Raw genomic sequence first — 19,466 nt, 5'->3', positions numbered from 1 at the left:
CTTGCTTTATGCTAAGGTGGGATTTCCCTAGCTGAACGAAACCAAGGAAAGTCTGAGTCATAAAGTTCAAGTTAAAAGTCTGTGTCCAAAACCTATCCTTGCCCCATAACTAAGCTAAACAATGTTTAGTGATGTCAAAAGTAAAAAAAAAAAAGGTGATCAAAGTTCTGAGCTTCTTCCAGCTCTTAGCTTCCTTTTCAGTTACCCTTATCCAAGTTCAAGAAAGTTCCACACATCCTTGGGGTTCTCTTCCCCATGTTTAAGGCAACACAGTTCCACACACTCCTTGGGGTTTCCTTCCCCAAGTTCAAGGCAACACAGTTCCAAAGAAAAGGTTCTTGACGGCTCCGTCCCCAAGACAGCATTGCAGTTCAGCAACCTCAAGGTATGTATCAATTTATACTTGGTTTCAAACTTCCAATGTTCAATTCAACAACTCCTGGTCAACTTGACACTCCTTCTGGATTGCATTAACAGTTCACTTAAAGTGTTCCTCCTTGGTTTCTTTCACAATGTCTTTATCATTCACAATTGAGGGTTCCCTGATCTTGGTGCAGTTGTCAAACCACACGGATCACCCATCACAGGTTGTGCAACCAGTAACCTTAGGTTCTTCAACCCACACAGGTTCTTTTATATTTGCCCCTGTTTATAGATTCACATTCACTTAGCCTCTCCTTGACAGTCTCTTGGCTTTATGTGCAGATGTACATTCTCTTGGCTTCTCCTGGTTAGCCTCTTGGCTTTGCCACAATGTATCACACAACTTCTGCCAATCTTAGGCCTTGCCACGTGGTATTCATTCATAAAGTTCACATTGTGGTTGTCTTATTTATAACCCAACTTTCTGTCAGGCTCTTTCACACTTGCACTCTTATTTCACATCTTTTAAATGGGCAGTTTCCCATTTGACTTTCATCATCTGGCAGCTTTGCCCGCAACATTTTCATTCAGTTCGGGATGCAATATTTGCTTAATATTTCCTTTTCAAGTGCTCATTACTTGCTTGATATTCAAAAATGTAAAATTTTCTATTCAGCACTATGTCCACGTACTTTCAGATAATTTGACATTCGAATTTCAGTTCGTTCAGCATTTTCAGAACCCATGTCAGCATTAGCAGGGCGCTCCGGACAGAGTGTTTACTGCATTACATTAACCGGTTATGCGTGACCGCTCTCTGCAGTTTCGCCTGTTCTTCTTGCCTGATCCTCTTGGTTCCATTTGCTTTGCCTCTCTCGCAGAAGCCACCAACACCATCCCTCGCTCTTTCGCTTGCCGCGGAGGCTGTGGGCTTCGGGCAGAGCACTGTCTTCTGCTATTGCTATCGACAACCGGAGCTTGGCTGAATACTTACACCCTCTCACATCCGCATTCAGCCTAGCCGTCTCTCTACCCAGGACATGCTTCTCTCCAGCCCATTCCATTCCCTGCTTGCCCTGCTCGCTTCTCCATGTTGTGCAGCCCAACCCCTTATACTCTCTAGGAGTATTAAGGGTCCACAGGTGTGGGTCAGAAAGTACAATTGCCTGACCTCTAATCAACCTATTTGTGGGACGTTCCTGACTTCCCCAATAGTGTTAATTCACAGCCTTCGTCTCAGTACCAGAGTGGTGAAAATACCGATCAGTGTTGAATACTCCTAGTCACCTCTTCCTCATCCAAGTACTGTAACAGTTCAGTGGGGAAATGAGGTGAGATGTCTTACAGTAGCCCATAAAAGCCAGGGGAGGGTTATGTTGGTTTTCAGAGTGACAAGGACGATACCATGTCTCACCTTTAAACCTTCTCTTCCTCACCCTCTTCCTGGGGCTTCCAGATTGGTAATGACTCCTGGTATTTCCTTAGTCAGTGGCACAATGGTAACAATATCCCATGAATGCCTCTGTGATAGAGGGTTCCCCCTAGAATGGAGGTGCAGAATACCATTTCTCACCTGAGGACATCTCATTCCCAATCCCCAAGAACCCTCCACGCAAGCGATCCTCACTCAATTCTCCACCCCCAGGTTCAGAATCCAAAGGCGATAGCCTTTCCCTGGACACCTAAGAAGAGGTCCCAAGGGGAGTTGATGTGAGGACACCCTCAGATTTTTCACAAAGCCGCTCAACTATTAGGCCAGACTAGTAAAACTGGGAATAATGGGTATGCTAGGAGAAGTTATTTTTACTAGGCACTTCTACAGTATTTTTGTACAGAAATCGTAACATGAAATATGTTGTTTTTGGCTACCATAGGATTATAGATTTCATTTTAAGTTTGTTATGATCATTTTTTCAATGCAGAGTATTTATCTTTTTTAACAACTTTATTTAAAGTTGGTTGCAACAGTGTGTTTACAGAAATGTGTGATAAGACGATGTTTAGTTGTGTAATAATTACCACCCCCCTGCCCATTACCCTTAACGTCCTTCCAATTAGTTTGGGGCTTAGGTCTCTTGTCCTCTAGGACCGTAGGGTCTGCTCCGCCAGCTTTGGTTTAAAGGTGAGTGCCGGGAATTCACTGTCATATTCCAGCCCAGGGATAAACAGTCTGTGAAGCGAGTTCCTTCTTTCGCAGCTGTGACCTTTTCTGCCTCTAAGATGTCCCTGACTTTTAAATACCAGAGTGCCAAGAGAGGGCCCTTGCGCGACTTCCACTTCTGGGCTATGGTGATTTTCGCCACCAGGAAGAGCTGGGTTACCAGTCCCACTGTTTGTACATACCTTGAGTAGCTGTCAGCTAGTGGGTCTCCCAGCAGGATCACCTCTGGTTCCATTGGTAGTCTGCAGTGTGTGATCGCTTCAATGGTCTGGAGCACCTCTTCCCTGAATTTTCCGGCTACTGGGCAGTCCCATCACATGTGGAGGTATGTACCCCACGCCCCACACTGTCTCCAGCACTCTGTGTTCCACGAACTATTAAAGTGATGCAGGCGCTCTGGGGGGAAGGCAGGTAGTACTACCGATAGTCATTTAAGTGTGCATTCTTTGTTTGTTGCGCATCTTGTGGCTTTACCGTTCCTTGGCCATATATCTATCCATGTGTGGTCTTCTATTGGATGGCCCAGATCCTTTTCCCATTGGGCCATAGCGTTTGACCAGCATGTCTTCCTATAACAGCTCATACAGCTTTGAGACAAGGCCTCCTCTGTGCCCCTCCTGAAGCATTACTTCTATGGGGCACAACGTTCTAGTGGATTCTCGTTTAATGTGTGGTGGGGAGATCCAGTGGTGAATCTTTGTGTATGCAAACCTGTCCGTTTTCAGTAGAGCAAATGTGCCCTTACATTCCTCAAATGTTAAGGGGGCACCACCCTTGTATAATTGTGGGATCAGTTTCAGCCCTCGCTGTTTCCAGTTCTTAAAGTTGGTCACTATTAGGCCTGGGGTGAAGTCTGGGTTTTGTAGGACTGATTAGTTTGGGCTGAGCGCTTTAGGGATCCCTTTCTTTCGTAGGGCCCATTCCCAAACCTTCCAATACGTTCTCGTTGAGGAGAGGGTGGTTGTCCAGTGTCTGCGAGCTGGCCCCGAGGTGTGCAGCAGTGTGCTTAATGGAGGAGGGCACCTGGCTTGTTCTACGATTTCCCATTTCGGGGTGTGTGTGTGGGGACGGACTACGCCACCGTGTTCGTGAGTTGAGCGCCACGTAGTAATAGCGCAGATTTGGCACTCCCATCCCGCACCATTTGGCCGTCCCGGTCATTACTGCCCTTGGGATTCAAGCCTTTCCTTTCTTCCTTATGAACCGGGAGAGTCGTTTTCGGAGGCGCTGGAGCGGTTTTACAGAGATTTTTCACTGGCAGGGTTGTGCATACATGTGATACATTACTCACCGTAATCGTATTTCTGATGCTTGTATCTGCTTAGATTCACATGCTGTACATAGGCCGACATCTAGTGGAAGCTGCAGAATATTATAGTTTGTTTTTCGAAACGCGAAAATGGGCGTGCCAGTAATACTATCCCTAGTGTGACGTCCAATGTACCCATGATCCCTCACGCATCTTGAACCCTCAGATTGTATTTTTTCTGACATGAGGTAGCATGAGGAGTAGCGTGAGTACAGATCATCCAAGCAGATAGATAGCTAGATAAGACTACAAGCATCCATGCGCCTTCTCTCAGAGGGGAGGAAGGGTGGGTCGCATGTGAATCTAAGCAGATACAAGCATCAGAAATACGATTACGGCGAGTAATGTATCCCTTCTGAGGCTCGTGGAATCTGCTTAGATCACATGCTGTGCATAGATTAGCGAGCAGTGTTAGAAGGAAGTGGGATGTGAGAAGAGTCATGAGCAAATTAATGTCTTAGAACCGCTTGTCCCACTTGAGTATCTGTCTTGGAATGGGTGTCAATGCAGTAGTGCTGAGTAAAAGTGTGAATAGAGCTCCAAGTAGCTGCTTTGCAAATGGTGTCAAGGGGTACATTTGCAATGAAAGCCAGAGTGGCCCCAATGCCTCTTGTAGAGTGGGCTCTTGGCGTGAAGGGCAACTTTTTTTCAGAAAGGGAGTAACACAGCTGGATACAGTTCACAATCCACTTAGAGATGGCACCTTTAGAGACGCAATCTCCCTCTTTGCCTGTAGCTACGGAGACAAACAGTTGGTCTGTTTTCCTTAGCGGTCTGGTTTTGTTTACATAGTATAGGACTGCCCTACGCACATCTAGGGTGTGTAGTTTCACCTCAGCCAAGCTATGTGGGTCTTGGAAGAAAGCCGGAAGCTCGATGGACTGGTTCATGTGGAATTTAGAAATAAACTTCGGTGAAAACCTAGGGTGGGTACGTAAAACCAGTTTATCTTTATGAACCGTAAAGATAGGATCCTGCACTGACAGAGCCTGAATTTCACTGACCCTTCTTATAGATGTAATAGCTACTAAGAAGGCCGTCTTATAAGTCAGGTGTTTGAGACTGCTTTTATGCATGGGCTCGAATGGGGGGCCCACGAGCTTAGATAGCACCACGTTAAGGTTCCATCCTGGTGGTGGGTTAGAAATTGGAGGGTGAAGTCTCTTTACTCCTTCCATGAAGGCTTTAACCACTGGTACTTTCCACCACAACACCTTGTTATGGGAGGTGGTGTATGCTGACAGAGCTGCCAGGTGTACCTTTAGTGAGTTAAAAACCAACCCTGGTCCAGCAGGTGGAGCATGTATGTGACAATTGTGGAAGGAGTGCAATCAACTGGCACCAGATAACAAATCTTTTCCATTTGTCAAAGTAGCAGTGCCTCGTGTTCGGTTTCCTAGATCCTCTTAGGATGTCCATACATCTCTGTGGTAAATTGAGATGTCCAAACTCTATGACCTCAGGAGCCATGCTGGCAGGTTCATTGAGTTCGGTTGAGGATGCACTTTCTGACCTTGGTGCTGGGACAGTAGGTTGTACCAGCCCGGGAGTTTGAAGGGTTCGCACACTGCTAGTCTGCGTAAGTGTGGGAACCACGGTTGTCTCGCCCACATGCGAGCAACTAGGACGAGTGTCATCGATTCTCTGTTCATCTTGTTGACCACATTCCTGATGAGAGGTGTTGGTAGAAAAGCGTACGCAAACATCCCTGACCAGTTCATCCACAGGGCGTTCCCCTGGGAGTCTGGTTGGGGAACCTGGATGCGAATCCTGGGCACGGTCTGTTTTCGCTTGTGGCAAATAGGTCTTTAGTGGGGAAACCCCACTGAGAGAAGATATTTTCTACGATTTCTCTGTGTAGACACCATTTGTGTTCCTCTGGGAGGGGATCTCTGCTCAAAGCGCCCGACAGAGAATTGAGATCCCCTGGAACATGTTGAGATGACAGGAAGATGTTCCGTCTGAGTGCCCACATTTTCTGGGCAAGCTTGGACAGATTTGGCGAACGAGTCCCTCCTTGCTTGTTCAGGTAAAACATGGCTGTAGTGCTATCCGTCAGGATCTGTACTGACAGGTTCAACAGGTAGGGCTTGAACACTTGAAGCGCTCTAAATACTGCCAGAAGCAGGTAGCAGGTTGATATGATTCTTGGCCACTGAGTGAGACCAGAGACCCTGAGCTGTGTGTTGGAGATGGTGTGCTCCCCACCCTGACAGGCATGCGTCCGTTGTGACTACCGCCTGTATCTCGGGATCGTAAAAGGGTTTACCCTTGGACAGATTTTCTCTTGTCCACCAGTGAAGGCTTTGTAAAAGTGTTAGCGAAACGACCACTAGATCGTCCCACTGACCACTTGCCTGAGACCACTGTTTCGCCAACCATTCTTGCATGGGACGCATGCGCAGGCATGCGTGGGGGAACCAGTTAAATACATGACGCCATCATGCCTAGCAAACACATTGCTTTGCGTACCGTTAACTGGCGACAGGCCTGCTATTGCAAAATTTGCAGCAGTATATTCCGAAATCTTTCCTCTGATGGAAAGGCCAACCCCTCTTGTGTGTTTAGGACAGCTCCTAGGAACTGTTTGGAGGTGCTTGGCACCAGACTTGACTTCTTCTCGTTTATTGAGAAACCTAATTCGAAGAGGAGGTCGATCGTCCTTTGAATGTTTGTTCTTCAAATTACTGGGGTCTCCCCCGTGATGAGCCAGTCGTCCAGGTAAGGGTACACTGGGATTGCCTCCCTGCATAGGTGTGCTGCCGCCACCGCCAGTACCTTGGTGAATACCCTGGGAGCCGATGCGTGAGAAGGGACCCTGAAAGGAACGTCACTGTTTTGGGGGAGGCATGCCGCCGCCTCTACTGGGGCTGCCTCTACCCTTACCACGTCCTCTTTTGTTACCCCTGCCATAACCCTGGGTAGAATGCTGGTTGTTGTTCCATGGTGTACCCTGCCCCTGGGAATAGTTGGAGCCACTCTGGGAATTTTGGCCGCGTGAGAGACGAAAATTGCCATTCCCTCTTTGATTCAGGGGTTTGTTGGTTAATTGGCCCAGGGATTTGAGAGTCTCATACTCATCCTTGGCATTTTTTAGCGCGTCCTCTACCGCCTTGCCAAACAGTAGATCAGGCTCCACCGGTTTGTCTATTAACGATACTTGGGTCTCGGGTTTGAACCCAGATTGTCATAACCAAGCATGTCTTTTGATAACAGTGGTCTCTGCTATCAGTCTGCTGGCGTTATCCGGGGCATCAAAGGTTGCTTTAAGGATGCAACCGGGCACGGATCTTCCCTCTGACGCAACCTGTGCCAACTGGCCTTTTAAAGGTTCCGGGGCGGAGTCGATGAGTGCTGCGACCTGTTCCCACTGGTGGCAGTTTTAACTTGTCAGTAGGTTGGTGGAGTTGGCAATCCTTGCCTGGTAGGCGGAAGTAGAGGCTACCTTTCTACCCAAACCATAGATCTTTTTGTTCTCCTTGTCGGGGGGAGCTTCAGATGATAGGTGCATTCCCGCCCTCTTTCGGGTGTTTGTCACTACCTGGCTTAAGCTGCCCCCTTATGTACAGCGGGTCTGACTGGGCTGCCCTGAATAGTTTTTCGATCCTGGGGTTTACTGCCCTGGTGAGGTTGGGATTTAGAAGGGAAGGGTCTATTCTTCTCTGTATAGATTTGAGAATAGGGATGGCCTGGGCAACAGGCCTCCTTTCTCCCACTAGCTCCTCAGCAAAATCCCTCTCTTCCTGTGCTCCCTGGGTATCTATGCGGAAGTGTTCTGTCGCTCTGGACAACACCTCATTCAGGAGAGGTTGGTTGTCGACCGGGGAGTCGGTAACCAGAGGTTCTTTGCCTACTGGGAAGTCTACCCTGTAGGTTTCTGGGTCATCCTCATCCTCCTCTTGGTCCTCGTCATCCCCATAGTAGTCCATCCTAGCTTGGTCTCCCAACTTGCCAAATCTGGATCCCCAATCAAAAGTGGATTCTCATTAATTTGAGAGTAAGGCTGTATACAGAAGGGATCCGAAGACTGACTGTGTTGGTGCTTCAACCCGGGATTTCTTACTTGGGGGTTGCGGGTCCCTCGACCTGAGGGTGCAGCCCCGTCAGGGGTAAAGGAGAGGAAGTGCTCAGGATTCTTGGCATAGAAGTCTGGCAGGGATGACATCCTAGACATAACTCTGTCTATATCCTCACTAGACCATTCCTTAGAGCTGGGGATTACTCTTTCCTGAGAGAGTGTCCCTGTTCTAACCTGACTGGGTAAATTGACAGAAGACTGACTTGTCTGTCTGTTTCTGTGGTGTAGAAGAAGGTTGAGAGTGCTTCTTCTGCTGTTTTCCCCCCTCCCCGTGGTTGGAAGAGTGTTTCCCCGGGGTGTTTACTCCATCAGAGCTTTTCGACATCTGGCGTCGAGATTCGGGGGTAGTGTCCCTATCTCTAGAGTGTGGAGGTCGGGACTCGGTAGCAGCCGTCACTCGGTCTGCTGACGCCGACTCCCGGAGTGCGGCCTGGGGATAGAGGTTGGCTTCGTCTTCTGACAATTGAACCTCCGTTACCTTAGGGAGCGAGGCAATTTTGGCAACAGTTGATGGTTGCCTGGTGTCATGCAGCGATCTTGATCGATTCGGTGGACCGTTCTCTGTGCGCCTCTTTCCGAGAACACGACGTGCGCGTCGAGTCTCGGTTGGACTTTGCGTGTTTAGTGGAAGTGCTATGGGTAGCGCTCGTGTCACCGGGGGTTTTCCCCATAGCTGCCCTGCCGGACAACCTTCCGAGATCGGGGACTTGTGCTTGGCTGCCTCTCGACGCCACGTTGCCCTCGCTGTCCGAAAGTATGGTGTTGCTGCCATCACTGAAGGCACCCTCCGCTGCCATGGCCTCTTGTCGCCTGGCGTGGTGGGCCCAACGTTTGATCGAACGGTCCTTTAGGGTCTTCGGTTTAAACCGATTACACGCTCTGCAGTTCCCCTCGGGGTAGTCCCTCAGCAAGCAGAGGTTACACGTGGCGTGTCTGTCAACCCAAGGGTACTTGCGGTTGCACTTGGGGCAAAATTGGAAAGGGGTACCCTCCATACGCGGTCCGGCGTCGAGTGTCGAAGTTCGGTGGCTCGACGTTGGGGTGGAGAAAATGGGGAAATATTAAGACATTTTGCAAAATTATGGCTAACGCCAGGGAACTCCGCGGGATGCTTCCGACCAATATGGCGGAAAAAAACTATCTGAGGGTCCTAGACGCGTGAGGGATCATGGGTACAGTGGACATCACACTAGGGATAGTATTACTGGCACGCCCTGTGTCGACGCCCAGAGTTTCGAAAAACAAACTGTAATACTCTGCAACTTCCACTAGATGTTGGCCTATGCACAGCATGTGATCTAAGCAGATTCCACAAGCCTCAGAAATAAGAATATAGGCAAAAGGTTCATTTTGCAAGCCGTGGTTCTTCCTAGCAGGAGATTTCCCGGCTTGTCCATCTGTTGAGGTACGCTTCTAAGTCATTGAACAGGGGAGTGCAGTTCACTGCATAGAGGCCTCTAGGAGTTGATGTGATTTGTACTACCAAGTATTTTATTGCTTTCGGGTTCCATGCCAGAGGGCATATTTGATGCAGATCGTTTAATGTGCTCTCGACATCTCTATTGCTAAGGCTCCTGATTTGGGGTAACTGACAGAGAAGCCTGCAACCTGTTTGAATTGATCCAGTTCGGCCAGGGATTCCGGCAGAGAACAGACATAATCTGTGAAAGAGTGCATTACGTCATCTGCATATAGGGATACCTTGTATTGTTCGCCTTTTATGTCCACTCCTCTGATGGCCAGGTAATTGGGAATTCTTTGGGCAAAAGGTTACATTATTAGGGCGAAGATGAGAGGGGAGAGGGCTCATCCTCATCTTGTCACCTATGAGAGTGGAATTGGGGTTGAACGCCTCTGGTTCACTTCCAAAGATGTTTTCAGGGATTTGAAGTTGGATAATATAATTATGCGGAAAAGAGGGCCAAAGTGGATTGCCCCCAGGACCAGTTTCATGAATGCCCAGTTTATTTTGTCGAAGGCCTTAGTGGCATCTAGGGACAGTAGTGCCATCTCGCTGTGCGCAGTTGACATCAATTTGACTAGATTGATTGCTCGGCAGATGCTATCCCAGTGCTTCTTCCCAGAATGAACCCCGCCTGGTCTGTGTCAACTAGGTCCGGGAGAGTTTTTGCCAGTCTGTTTGCCATAACCTTGGAGTATATGTTCGCATCTATGTTCAGAAGTGATATAGGTCTGTAGGGGGTGCAGTTTCTCGAATACTTGCCTAGTTTCAATACAAGTATGGTGGTCGATTCTTGCATCAATGGAGTTCTCGTTTGTTTCTCGTTTGTTTCTCGGAATGAGGTGAAGAGATCTGTTAGTGGGTTTAAGAGTTTGTAAAATTTGGGTGAGAAGCCATCTGGGCCTGGGGCTCTGGGTTTCAGGGACTTTATTACTCCGTCTACTTCCTCAGTTGAGATTGGAAAGTCTAGGGCTTGCCTGTTTGTTTCTGAGAGGTGGGGAAGGGCGACTTCCGTAACATACTACTTTTGGTCTGATGATCTTTGGGAAGCCGTCATGGTGCTTTTTAAGTGTGCCACTGCTATTTGTAACTTGGTGTCCTCCGCACACTGAGTTACCCCTTCAGTGTCCTTCATGCCTGCGATATAGTTCCGGGTGCGGGCTTTCGCCAGTTTCCCGACTAAGAATATTTTGGCTTTGTTGCCATTGGCATAGTAACATTGCTTGGTTCTGCTGAGGATTTGAGCTGTGTCTTCTGTATTGTGCATTTCGAGTTTGCTGCGGGCGAGACATAGGGCTCAGGCCGCCTTGGGTGACCAGCCTTTTTGGTGATTTGCCTTCGCTTCTGCTGCGTCTTTTTGCAAGGCTTCTCGTAGTTTTGAGCGTCGCTTTCGGTAAGCTGTTGTGTGGGCTATTAGCTCCCCCCTTATGACCGCCTTCATTGCCTTCCACCTCGTGGCAATTGTTGTTTCCTCTGTGCGGTTTTCTACAAAGTAGTTGCAGATAGCAGTCAGTGCACCCCGGAGCGACAGATCATTTAGTAATGGATTGTAGAGGGACCATTGAGATCTTATGAGAGGGTTCGGGTCATACACCCGGGATGTTAGCATTACCGGGGCATGGTCGGAAATCACTTTTACCCCTATTATTGTCTCACCATGAAGGAAAGCAGCTGGGGACTAGTCAGCAATAGGTCGATGTGTCTGGGTTCAGAACTCTCCACGTGTCTACCACGTTGTAGGCTTTGAAGAGGTGGAGCAAGGCCAGTGCGATTTTAAAGTCTTTTGGTACCGGTTGATGGGATTTATCCGTCAGTGGGTTTTGGACACCGTCGAAGTCTCCTCCCATCATTATGTGGCCTTTCCAGGAACGGATAGAGATCTGTTTCTAAATCTTGATAGAAGGCCTCTTGTTTCTTGGGGGCGTATATTGAAACTAGAGTGTAGAGCTGCCCGAACAGCGACGTAGCGCCCTTTGGGGCTTTTGAGAACCTCCAATTCTATAACCGGGACTCCTCTGGCCAATATGATCACTGTACCCCCTCTTGGAAATGCTGGTATCCAGGTACTGTTTTGGGAAGGCTCTGCTCCTTAGCCGGGGGAAGTCGGCTGGGACCAGGTATGTCTCCTGCAGGAAGACCACCAAGCCCGGTGGATCTCCGAATCGACACAGAACTGACTGACGCTTGCTGGGGAAGTTTATGCCTCTGGTGTTAAGCGTTATGAAGCAAAGTTTTTGGTGAGGGGGTATGTCCCTCAGCGGGTCTGCCTCTTCTAACAGTGTGGGGTGGTTTGGGGGGGTTCCATCGTCGTTCTAACCTGTAGTTTTCCTGTGTCTCTGTTGCAACTGGGTTTTAACTTTTTGTGAGCGTGCAACATTTCCAACAATATAACTTTGAGTGATATCTAACTTCCTGTTGAGCCCATCAGGCTTTAAGCCGGAGAGTGTGTACACTCCTAGGGCTGGGGCGAACCGTGCAGGCTCCGAGCATTTCTATTTGATCTTGGGGAGCTACGATTGGTGATATTGCGGTCTGTGGGTTGCAGGGCTTTGTGAAAGAGTTCGGGGGAGGAGCTTCATGACTTGAAGGGAGAGAATTTTGTTTTTCACCGCCGTGCCACTCTAGCCCAGGAATTCCGTTGGGCTTTCGGGTCTTCTCTAGGGCCTCCCGGGGATGATGGATTTGTCAGATCTTAGTCTGGGATAGAGGGGCCTCCAGTCAATATGCCCTAGGCTTCTCTTGGAGAATTGATTGTGCGTAGTTGGCCTTCAAAAGGTGAGCTTTGCCAGGAAGAGCCAGCGATATTTTATCTTCTGGTCTTGGATAAATGTTGTTAGAGGTTTTAGTGACTTCCACTTTTGTAGTGTTTCCACAGCCAGGTCTTGATATATCTGGATCTGAGACCCCTGGTGGTTAGGTCACCCTGCGTGCAACTGGCGGCCATGATGTCTTGCTTAGCAGAGAAAAAGTGGACCATAGTGATTAAATCTGGGGCGGGGGGGTTCACATAGAGTCTCCTGCGGTCACGCAGCCTGTGGGTCAGATCTAGTAACAGTAGGGGTTTGTCACAGTCCGGGAGGAGCATCTGAAAGAGGTCCCCTACTTATGTTTGTAGGGCTTGGTCTGTAATTGCTGTTGGGATACCTTGGATGCGAATGTTGTGCCCTGTTTTGCATATCTTCACTGTTATCTTCTAGGGTTTGCACTTTCTTCTGGAGCTCTGCAAGTTGGGCTGCGTGGTTTAGAGTCTGCTCCTCAGTTTCGCTAACCCTTTGTTCCACTTCCCCCATGCGGTCATCGAGGTTCTCCACCTTAGATGATATTTCCATCATACAGTCCTTGAATTCTGCCTTTATATGTTAATGTTAAAGGATATTTTTACCGCGCACGATCACCACCGAAGTGGTCCCCTGGCGCTCTGGTGGCTCTGAAAAAGGGAAAGGGGGGCGAGTTAGTGGGAATGAGCTGGAAAAGTGCAAGAGAGCAGTGATATGCTGTTGGCAGCCTCAACCCTGTGGGTCCGTTGACTGGGCTTGTGGTGTTTCACGGTCAGTAGTCATCGTGTGCTGTTGTGCGAGTCTATGTCCAGTTTATTTTGTTGTTGCAGTGTAGTGAAGTTTGTGCGGATTGTTGTGTTGTAGGCTTGTGGTTGTGTTTGGTTAGCGTTTGAGAGGTGTATGCAGAGGGGTGAAATTGTTAGTGGACCAGAAGGGATTGTATGTCCCCCTTGGTGGCCCAGTGACCTGTCGATCTATCCGGAGAGTGGGTTATAGCTCATCCAAGGTCTGATTTCTTTTCCCTATCTCGCAGCAGCATAGTGGTGAAATCCGTTCCCTTCTGGTGTTTGGGTTGATTGGCCATTGTATTTGGGGGTATCTCAGGTTGTGAGAATGAGTCAGTGTGAGTGCTGTTGCTGCGGGCTGGACTTTGAGTTACCTTCCTGCCCCCACCAGCCCCCTGCGGGGTGTCAACGTGGCTAAGGGTCTTAAGGGGGGGGGTCCCTGTTGCCCTCTTCACTGCCTGGTGATCTGCTGGCCACTGCGCTGATGGTGCCTGTGGGGACGGAGGGCATTAAGTTGTGCCGGTGCTGGCTTCCACCTTTTCTCCCCTTTCAGGCTGCTCCTAAGTATAGGCTTCTATGTTCAGCCTGCTTCTCTGTTATGTTGTTGCTGGCTTCTAAATTGAGGCCTCGGGCTGCTTCTATATTGTGCCGGTGCTGGCGACCCCTTTCTTGCTCCTTTTAGGATGCTACTGGCTGAGTGTCTTAGCGTTGGGTGAGGTGGCGGTAGGGAGAGGATTAGGCTCTGTTGCCCTCTTCCATGCTTAGAGGTCTAGGGGTCACTCCGCTGGTAATGCTGGTGGGAAGGAGAGCCCTGTGCTAATGCAGTGTATTTGTTATGCAATGTACATTGTGATTGGATACATTAATGGCTACTATTTCTAAACTAAAGCTGAACTGAATGGCTGTCACCAGACAGAGACGTCTTTATGGGAGGGCAACAGGGGCACTTGCCCCGGGCCCCCACCTTGGAGGGGGCCCCAAGAAAGAGTCTTAGTTTATAAAAAAAAAGTCAGTTTCCCTAAATCGACAAAATTAAATATCCCACATCAGGATTTTCTATGGTGTGTTGCTAAGGCTAAACCTATTTTCTGTCTGTTGTTGACAAGTACATTTTGTTCAGATCTTTTCATCCTGTAATGCTATGTTCACTGTGGCATACATAGTTTTGCGTGGCACAACAACTGTAGCATTCTCACCTTCCTTTGGGTATTATATTGATCTTTGTGCAATAGCCAAAGTTGAAATACATATTGATACAGTTGAGTGTCCCGATGTTTCAGAGGGTAGATCAGTGTGTTAAGCACTCATTGCAGAGATATGCGTTCACATGCAAGATTACAATACCACATTCCAGCAAGGCTGACTCAGTGTTTCCAATGTATGAAGTTGTTAAGCATGCATGTAAATGTACATTGTTCTATAGCAGCCCAAGTGTTATCATCACCAATGTACCTGCACTAGAAAGTGGTTGCTATATAAACTAACATACCATCAATATGGTGATGGTCTAGAAATTGGTTTGTTTAGATGGGGAGTTGTATGACCTAGGCAGGCACCTCCAATGATGACCATAAAGTGTTAGATGTGGTTAGCTATCCAAATTCCAGACTGTGGCACCAAAGCGTTCATGCTTGGATCCTGGCTTTGCCAGCAGACGATACAGTGATCCTGGACACATTTTATATCACTGACAGTACTGTTCTGCCTTCTATGAAAATGTTTTCTTCTCACATACTGGTGGCATTGTTTGGCCAATTACCTTATCTTTGCTATCATGTAGGCCATTTGAGTGGAAGGAGTTCTAGACAGAAGAGAGCAGACCAGATATTGCAGGCTTCTTACCAGCATATTTTAAGGTTTGCTTATGTGACAACCAAACAGTTTTTCTGCACATTTTTAAATACCATTGCATGAGCCCGTGTTTGGGGTGTATTTAAAGCTTTACAATACAGAAGAGAAACCTATCTGAAATCTATAAAGATCACATTCATTAGTATGCTGGTATTTATACACTTTCCTTGATGATGGAGACAATGAAGCTAGAATCATTCCCATTTTGAATAATATATTTCTATAAAGTTTTGTTTTTTAAATGTTTATATTGGGTTATGTGATTTTCATATTTTCCAATTCAGTTCTGTAAATACTAGAAAATAAATTGGTAAGACCAGAAATTGTGGGGACAAATCCCAGCTTCACCTCTTAATCAATGTGTGATCCTTGGTATCTCATTTAGGCGCTGATTCATGGAATTATTTGTGCTGAAAAATGGGGATTTGTGCGCCATTCTTCCCGCAAATCCCCATTTGTTAAACAGGGATTTGCAGGCAGAATGGCGCACAAATCCCCATTTTACAGCGCAAATAATTCTATGAATCAGCCCCTTAATCTTGTATTTCCTCACTTGTCAAAATTGCAAGTCCCTAAACCTTTCAAAATTGTCAGCCCTTCAGAGTGATTTCATTCTCAGGCTACGATCTTTAAAAAAGACTCATTGATGGTTTCACTGGCTATTTATAGTGTTGCTTGCTCTATAATGATAGTGAGCATTGATATATTGCACACCACAGCCACCTGTTTCTTTGCTCTCGAACGGCGACACTGCTTGAAAACGATGTCCCGCTACTAATCTCAGTTTGTCTGGATACAGAGACCTTCCTGGTATCTTCAAATCGGTATCCACTCTCTATGCTATGGTATGGTGTGTGTAGTTTGATCCTTGCTTCCCAATGTTCATCTGTATCCATGCTTGAGCACTTTTGCTGTCTCTGAGGCAGCTAATCCCAGACTATTCTGGATTATGTGTACCTGTGTCATAAAATCTGTGCCCTGCAGGTATACTATGTCCAGTATACCTTCCATGTGGTTGCTATTGATGAAATGTTTGCTGTACCCATGCTTGAACACAAGTACCCTCACGCAGACTGCTAATGTTGCCCTTGAAATGCTACTTGTTTATCACTCTGATTAGAACATGAATGAAGAGTGTAAGGTATCTGAAAGGAAGTTTACCATGCTTATTTTGATCTCTGTGAGACAGCATATGAAGCTATGGGTTGTTATCATGAGACGGGGTTGAGCGCACAAGATATTCTATATCCTTTAATTCTTTCGGTCTGTTGGAGGGGGGCCCCCAGAGGTGTCTGTGCCCTGACCAGGTATCTTACATTAGTGCAGCTGTTCACAATTGTGTGCTCTAAATGTAAATGCAATAACAAGATCTCACTAAGGCAATAGTACACAGATATGCATGTAAATTAAATGAGATTATCCGGCCGATATAAGCAGTCATCAGTTTTTAGATGGTGCCTTTTGTGTCTGCAGCATTTTTCTGAAAGAGCACTGCTTGACTCCAACTTATTTTTTAAGATGAAAAGGAGTTAGACCACAAATTGGGCTTTCTTGTGTGCACATCTGCATTTATGTAACCTGAATGCTTCATCTCTGAAAAAGTACCAATGTTGTATTTGTGTGGCAGTCGCACCATGCATGTGGATCAGCAAAATTAAAGTGATATTCCTAAATAACAGATCACGTATAAGCAAAGCCACTGTCGCCAATATCACTATCCTGGTTCTAGCTCTGCCACAATGAACAGTTTCATAATGTTAGAATGTTGCAAATGCGGTCAAGAGTTGCTTCTACACAATTGTATCGATCATCAACCTTTAAAATGTTAAATCATCATATGTGCAGATGCAGGAGAAAAGAAAAGCTGGCGTGCTTATGCTGTGTTCAGAGGGGAGAGAAGCACTGCCTACCTGATGCCCATCCCTATTAGATGGGGACAGTTCCATGTACGATGATTAACGGTACAAACATTTCATTACACAGGATTTGGCTATATGACTTAGACAACACGAGTTTTATGCCACACTGATTGATTGTTTTGATTTGAGATATTTATTGTGGGCATAACGTCATTAACATACCAGGCACTTGACCCTGCATCTCTGCACAGGGTCGAAACGAAAGGTGAATGCTGATGCTATTGGATAGAGAAGGGGATCCAGATGTCTCTATAACCAACGTGTTCAGTTCTCTATGAAATGAAATAAGGGAATTTTAGTTGCACATTTCGAAGTGTAGCGAGTTCACTGATCATCGTCTGAAGCCCCTGGTGCAATTTAATGGATGGAGGGTGGGATAACCAACCAGTTTGTGCTTCCAGAGTGCAGCAAATGCAATTTTTGATATGGTTGGAATTACTGAACCGGATGTTGAGGGGCGAGACCATGAAGACACTTAACATCGAAACAAAGCATTTTGAAAATAATAGGCTGAGAGATCGGCGGACAAACCAAAGCATGTACGAAATCAGAGTTTGGTACACATTTAGGTAATTATAAATGAGTACTGCACCATTCTGATTTTTTCAAAGGTGGCTCAGGGAGACCTTTGGCAAACCCACATCTAGAGCATTAGCGTAGTCCAGGCACAAGTGAACTAACCACCACAGGATATGTGCCAAATGAATACACCCACAGGCTCACGACCTGACTCTCATTGTTCCAGTTGTGGATGTCCCGTGCTTACCTGAAGCTCAATCCCTCCAAGACTGAATTCCTGCTCCTGACCAACAACACTGAACACCCTGAAATCCAGACATGGTTCACCTTGTGGGCTTCACACCCAAGCTGGCCACTTGCACCACGTCGCCTTGGTGCAACATTGCCAGACACTGCTTCTACAAACAGCACACAACAAGGAAGACACAGATAAATTGGTACAACTTTGCAAACCAAGCCCTTCTTTCCAGAAAAACACTTCAGATCTGCTGTCCAAGTCTTGGCATCTCCAACCTAAATGGTGGCAATGCCCTTTCGGAAAGCCTTCCAGGGCTACCCTGGTACCCCTTACATGTGTTCTGAATGCTGCAGCACGACCCATCAAAGGACTCCATAAACTCAAACACATCACCCTGACCCTCACTAATCTGCACTGGCACCCGCTGCAATGCCTGTATTATCTTTAAATTCCGCTGCACCATCTACAAGGCAGTCACTGTGAAGTCCCCAAGCTACCTCATTGAGAAACTCAGCATCCCTGTAGGCCTATGATTCACCAGAAGGACATGTGCAGACCTGAACTCCACCGGTGCAGGAAGGAAAGAACTATAAAACAGCCTTCTCTAGTTATGCCCCGAAAATCTGCAACCTCCTTCCCATCAACATTAGACCTACCCATTCCCTTCTAAATATCAGAAGGGTTCAAGACCCTCTTTGTCACAAATTGACTCCTCCCTAACATCTAGGTGCACACACCCTGCACTACCCACTCTACCCGATACTGGGTTATCTGATCCCCCAACATTTCCTTCCCTGGTTGCTTCTAGATCCCTTGATGACAAATTGCCCACCTTCCACCTCCCCTGTTAGGGCTCCACTACCGTGTTTCTCTCATCCTCTGACTTTGTTCTTGCCCCTATGATTGCAAAGCACTATGTTGCTTCTCGAAGCTAGGTTTGTGTAAAAGAAATACCCTAATAACAGTCATTTTCTTTTTTTTGTGATTTAGTTTAGTTCATTAAAACTTTTTACATAAAATACATTCCACGCCATTCTACTCCAGTCCGTGTTCATAAAAAAGAGGCATATATTTATCTTTCTGACTTAATGAATGAGTCCTTGAGTACGTTTTTGAAAAATCGTATCAGTCAAGATCTCCCAGTATTTTCTCGATTACATTTATTCCTGCACATGTTAGCCTTATGTTAAATTCTTTCCACCAGTCCTCTTTCGTTCTCGTTTTAAAACGTCTTAAATGTTTAGAAAGTACAAAGTCTCTTTCTGTTGAGACTGCCTCACATTCTAGGAGTAGATGCTTTACTGACTCAAGAGTGTATGTTTTGTTGCGAAAATGGCAGTCTCCATTATTCACTCCGCGCTGTCCTCTAGTCTGTAGGTAGCCATCCATTTGAATCTGGAGCAGTTTTGATCTGTGAAATTTACTTGGGAAGTGTTGTAGATATTCTGGTAAGGTATCTCTTTTCCAACTAGAGTTCTCCACGTTTTTGGTTGATTTGTATGATATTTTAATTTCTCTTGTTTTTATCCAGTCTGAATCTTTTAATTTTCATTTTACTCTTTCAGGGTTTTCTATTAATTCAGTTGTACTTGAGTCGATGTCGTCTAAATACTCACACCATATGTCCTTCCAATTATTCAATATTTCCCCACTTTTATCTATACCGTTTGTCATAATTTTGTAACCGGTCAATACTTCTTTTACCAAGATCTTTCTCAATAGTAGTATTGATTTTTTAACAGTAATAATCATGAAAACAATAAATGGTGGCTGGACTGTGGAGGAAAATGAAGAATCTAATGTAAAAACCCAAGGAGGAAAAATTAGGATTAAACTACTTCATTTATTTTATAGCCAAGTCTCTGTATTGATTACTTCGAGGTTCTTGACCTTGTTGGAAAAGGTGAGAGGTGTCAAAAATAAATGAAGGGGGAGGCACCTTGCTGGATGCTATGAAAGATATCTGGGGCCCCGAGTAAAATGTCGGTTTGTGAGGGGTTACAT

The 19,466-nt window shown here is 46.5% G+C and overlaps 1 protein-coding gene across 1 annotated transcript in view; it reads right to left on the bottom strand.

The window, feature by feature from the left end:
• LOC138569976 (probable acyl-CoA dehydrogenase 6) overlaps positions 1-19,466 on the bottom strand; it is a 908,321-nt gene that overhangs the window by 377,949 nt on the left and 510,906 nt on the right. The gene's annotated exons all lie outside the window — the stretch shown is intronic.

Source organism: Ambystoma mexicanum, chromosome 2q (genome assembly GCF_040938575.1).
Source record: "Ambystoma mexicanum isolate Mex_15411 chromosome 2q, UKY_AmexF1_1, whole genome shotgun sequence".
In the NCBI taxonomy this organism is placed as follows: Eukaryota; Metazoa; Chordata; class Amphibia; order Caudata; family Ambystomatidae; genus Ambystoma; species Ambystoma mexicanum.
Note: the sequence above shows the minus strand (reverse complement) of the source record. Positions and strands in the feature narration are given on the sequence as shown.